The following is a 5,758-nucleotide window of genomic DNA, read 5'->3' on the forward strand; positions in this document are numbered from 1 at the left end:
TTGAAATCACTATGTAATCTAGATTGGCCTCAAATTCACTGTGATCCTCCTGCCTTGACCTCCTGAGTATTGGCATTATATGCATGTGTCACTCCACCTGGCTCTAAACTGGTTTATAGAGACTTGGATTTTCATAGAAGGGACACATTGATCATTTGGGACAAGGAACAATAGAGAGACAAACCCAGTGAAGTGTCTGACTTGTGGTTCTGATTAATGAAAATATATTTGCTACCTGCTGAATGTATTACATACTTAGGGTCCACATTAAAAAATTTGTTAGAGGGGCCGGGGAGATGGCTCAGTAGAAAAAGTGCTTCCCTGACAAGCGCAAGGACCTGAGTTCAATCCCCTGGTTCAAAAAAAAAAAAAAAATTGTTAGAAAATATTCAATTATCAAAAAATAAAATTTGAAGACAACTGGGTTAAAACTAATGCTGATAGTTGGTGGATTTCCTTGAGAATGCAAAAACTGCTGTTTCTCAGTTACCTACTCCTTAGATCCTGAGAAGCCACAGCTTAGGGTTCCAGGACCTGCAGAGATTGCTTGGCTAGAGAGGTGATGTTGGAGTTTGTATTTATTTCTAAAGTTTAACTCACTTGGGAGGCTGTAAACAGGCAGATCACTACGGTCTGATCTAGTAGTGAGACCCTGAACATCCTGTAGACCCTTACCTAAAATACAAAATAAAAAAAGTAAACATTCAAAAATAAATAAATAAAGGAAAGTTTAACTCAGTGAGTTCTAGCACAACTGGTTAGCATTCTAGAAGCTGAATTTGGCCTTATAAAATGGCCTGGAATTTAATGTTGAACTTTCTGTGCCTCTTGCTCAAGCTATAAGGCTCCTATGAAGGTATAACCTTAAATTGTTTTTCTGACTTCTTTAAGTCAGGCAGTGTTGGGTCCCCAGAACCTGTGGGGACCCATGGTAACTATGGTAGCAATAGGATGTGTATAAGATAGCTTCACAGCCAAGCATGAGAGGGGCAGGACAAGTGGGGAGTGTGTGAACACAGAAGAGAAAGAGCCATCTCTGCCTCATGAAGAGAGGTGACATCTGGGGAAAACCGAGAGGGCCTTATCCTAGAGTAGAAGATCTGTGTGGTAGGAAGCTAAAACTGCACTTGGTTTTCTTGGCAGAAGGTCCCAATGAGAAGCTCTAGCATGGCTCTGAGCACCAGGCAGCAAGGAATCACTCAGGTTGGTGAGTCAGGGATGCATTATGATGAAAGTAGTGCTTTAGGCTTTATTTGGCCTTTTTAGAAAAGATAGGCAGCAGGTCTGGGAGCAGCAAGTACAGAGAGAGAACACAATTCAGGGCTTCGAACAAGGGACTGTTTGCTTTTGAAACAACAACATCAAAGTCTGTGAAATAGTTACTCAATTAATACATACTTAAAAGCTAGGGGGCAGGGTGAGGTATGTTTGTAGTCCTAACACAGAAGGCTGAGGCAGGATCCCTACCAGTTCAAGACTACCCCAGGCTACAAAGTATACTTAGAAGTCTAGATTTGTCTGTTTGTTTTAGAAGAGTTATTTCCATTTCTATTATATTTTAGTTAGTCCCCTCAAGAAAGCATTGTTGATTATGCAACACTCCACAGGCAGAGGTTCTTCTGTGGTTGCTCCTTATCAAGTTTTATTGTATCACATTGATAACCATACTTTCAGATAAAAATCAAGAAAGCCTGAGGTGGGGGTGTGGCTCACTGGAAGAGTGCTTGAGGGCCCCAGTTCCAAAAAAGGAAAAAAAAAAAAAAAAAAATCAAGGAAGTCTGCTGATTTCTATCATGAGGTTGAAAGAAATTTTATTTTCAAGTAGGCTGCTTAAAAGAACTGCATGAGATATTAAAAGCAACCTTCTAATAGTGCTGTGAGTCATCTCAACAAGCCAGGGATTTTCTGGAACAAATCAAACTCCAAGGTTTGAAAAGAATCCTACTGGCAGTCCAAGGAAAAGGTAACAAATACATAAATATTTTAAAGTCGAAGAAACACCATTCCTTCTTCCAGCACAGACTTCGTGCCTCTTTGGATATCATCCTTGTTCACTTGAATTAGGCCTTTAATTCCCAAACCATCTGCTCAGGATGTTGCAATATGAATTAAAAAACCAGCCTTTTGAGGAATCTTGCCCACTCTAGCTAAACTCCAGGGAAGGCCTGTCCTTAAAGTTCTACCTGGACAAAAAAAGTCCTTACTACTTTCTGTTGATATTTGTCAGTCAGCTGCAGTAGGAAAACAACTCTCAAATGCCTATTTCTTACAACATAAACGTGTATTTATCACTCCTAGTCGGTGCGGGCAGCTGTAGACTGGCTGGGGCTCTGTTATACTTGTCTTTCTACTCTGAGTCGACCACTCCAGTTTGACCACTTCTCTGGTCATGGGAGAATCAAGGGAGCTGGTACTTGTGGAGAAATTCTGGTGGTTTCCCAGCCATTGGCTAAGGAAGGCCCCATAACCAAGCCTGGTGTGGGAGGACAGGGAGGCTCATCAGTTGGCAGTGGGTGGGATGTGTCGACTGCCTATGAGAGAGGGCACTGCAGAATTTGCTGTGATAATGCGACTCCTCATCATCTTGATAACATCCATTCATTCAGCAAGATTTTAGGCTTATGTACTAATAGTCTAGTTACCACATGCAAAATAAATGAAAAGAAACAAAAGAGTCTGTCTAGGTATAAAGATCCTTTGAAAAGGATCCTGTTGAGAATGTATTTAGCCAATCCATTAGCACAGCCTAGTGAGTAGTCAAACTGTGGCTTCAGAGGTTTAAAGATCACACCTAGATCCTGACATTAGTGATTTAATAAATCTTTGACCTACTTCCCCTTTTTTCACTACCAAAGGATTTGAACCCAGGGCTTTTACACTAAACTGTAGCCCCAGGCCCTCTATTTTGAGATAGGGTCTTGCTAAGTTGCCAGGCAGGCTAGAACTAGCTATCCTTTGCCTCAACTTCCCAGAGTGCTGGGACTACAGGCATGTGCTTCTATGACTGAGTTACTCCCTCATAAGGACCCTTTCCTTACCTCACCATGGTAAAACAGATCTCAACAGAACAAACTTGGAAGAAAAACTATGAAATGATTAAACCATTCACCAGGAGTGAAACTTGTAGAAATAGCCTAAGGAGCCAGGAATGATGGATGGTATGTACCCATGATTCCAGCATTTTGAGAGACTAAGGCAGGAAGAGTACATATTTAAGTTCTACCTGGACCAAAAAAAAAAAAAGAAAGAAAGAAAATGGTTAGGAATATAGCTGAGTTCAAAAGGTTAAGGTGTAGCTCAGTGTTAAAGCCCTGGATTCAATCAATCCCCAGGGCCAAAAAATATTAATAGCTCTAAGAAAAAGGCATGTTTCATTCACTCTATTTAGCCTTCTAGAAAATAATAAGGAGACTGGGGAGACTCAGTGGCTTAAGTACCTGCTTGGCAAGTGCAAAGTACTGAGTTCAACCGCTGGTACCCCATCCCCCAAAATCATAGAAAATAATAAGGTCCCTTTCAGGTGTCCGCATGCCTGTAATTCTGTGCTTCTGCGCAAATCATGCCAGCTATTTATATCACTGGAAGCTCTGAAAAGTCTGCCATCACTGGACAAGATCTTTTTTTTTTTTTTTTTTGCTAATTTCTAGTCTTTCTGTGCCTGACCTTAGTATCTCAGCACTGTCTCTCCAGAGATCAGAGTTCCTAGTCACAGCTCAGGCCCCTGGCTCAGGCCGATGCTCCATAAGCTTTCACACAGACTCCACGCCAATTGAGTATTCAGTCTCTTTGGCAGGAATTTATGAGGCATCTCTTATGGTTAGAGCAATGATTCTGCACTTCAGTAACCCGTTCTTACAGAAAATAAATAAATGGCTTTTATATCTGACAGCACTTGAAGGACAGCATTGGTAACTCCGTGATTACCTTTTGAGATGCTTTTGCACTTTTCAAAAAAAAAAATTCAATTATTTGATATAGGGCCTCACTATGCAGCTCAGACTCATAGTAATCCTCCTGTCTCAGCCTTCCCAGCACTGGTATTACAGGTGTGCATTACTACACCTGGTTTTGGTGGCCAGCACAGCACGTCTGGGGTTCTGGAGCTGGCACAACATGTGGTACCAGAGATAGAACCCAGGTCCTTGCACTTGCCAGGCAGGTGCTTAGAGGGCTCTTGTGTTTTCTAATGACCACTCAAAATTCTTTTACTAAGGTACCAGACTTAGACCCTGTACTTTAATTATCTTTCTCTTGATTCTGATCTATTCAACACCTACCTCCCCCATTACACTATAAGTGCCATTATTGTAGAGCCATTGTAGAGTGTTTGTCCTCACTGCACTTGCAGGACTCGGAACAATATTGGACACGTAGTAGGTGATCGGTACATAGTCATTCATTCATAGAATGACCAATGTTAAGCTAACTGCCTCATATTTTAAAAAGTTTTTAAAAGAATATATAGAATCATGGGATAATCTAGATTACTTTCAAAGCTCTCATCAGCTGGAACTGATTTATGTGCATGATTTACGAAGTGTACTGAAGTCTGCAGTGAAATAAATGCATAAAAATAAGATGGATTGTTGCACATGGCATGCTGGGGAGACATGGGATGATTCAAATATAATAAAACATTAGTTATAAAAGATAGATAAAAAGATACATGATGAGTATAAAATAACTGTACAGTTACTTTAACTTCTTGTGTATTTCAAATTTTTTACAGTAATATGTTGTAAAAAATATCTGGGGTTCAAAGTAGCCTAAAACATGAGCTTTGGTAGGAAAAGGAGCTGAAAGCAATAATTTAATGCAAAAATCAATAGTAAGGGTTAAACACTATGACTAAAGATTAAAAAGGTGTGCATTTTAATAAAATTGTGTGAATGTACAGAAAAATCAGTGATTTGTAAATAATAGAGGCAATCTGTTTTAAGAATTAGAGGTGAGAAAATAATTGTGGAGGATCAGTAATATGGGCTGAAAGTACTTCATGAAATAAGTGCTCCCCAGCCGGGTTTTGGAGATGTGTGACTTGGATGGCCAATGAGGACAAGAAATGAAATTTTAAGGGGCTGAGGAAGCTCAAAGTGACAGAGTGAAGTTGGCCAGATAGCTCAGTGGACTAAACCACCTGGTTCACAGATATCAGCATGTATAGTTAAGCAGGGTGAGAATCCTACCAATTAACTGCTAGTTACAAAAACCTGATGATGTTTCTCAGGATCATTGCCTTGCCCATCTTGTGTATATAAATATATGGCTTTGTCCCTGTCCTGTTTCCCAGCTTTTCTCCTTGCCCTCTCCTCGTTGTCCAATCCTCAAGTTCTTGCTTTCCTTTTAATTGTGTTATACCTTTCTAGTTGTATTTCTTCTTTTGAGTTCGTATACTAGGGAGACTATACGATATTTACACATGTGGGTCTGGTTTATTTCACTTATGAGTATATCTTCAAGTGGCATCCACTTAAATATAAATGCTTCAAGTTTATCATTCTTTATAGCTGAGTAATACTCCATTGCATAAAAATACCATGTCTTTTTCAACCATTCCTCATGTGACAGGCATCTTGGTTGTTTCCAAGATTTGGCTATCACAAATTGTGCTGCTATAAACATAGGTACACATATATCACTATCATATGACGTTTTCAGCTCCTCCGGAAAAATTCCCAGTAGGGGGATAGCTGGCTTGAATGGGATTTCCAGTCCTAGTTTCTTAAGGAATCTCCATACTGATTTCCATAATGGTTGC

The sequence above is a fragment of the Octodon degus genome, unplaced genomic scaffold (assembly GCF_000260255.1).
Source record: "Octodon degus isolate 3935 unplaced genomic scaffold, OctDeg1.0 scaffold00233, whole genome shotgun sequence".
Taxonomy (NCBI): domain Eukaryota; kingdom Metazoa; phylum Chordata; class Mammalia; order Rodentia; family Octodontidae; genus Octodon; species Octodon degus.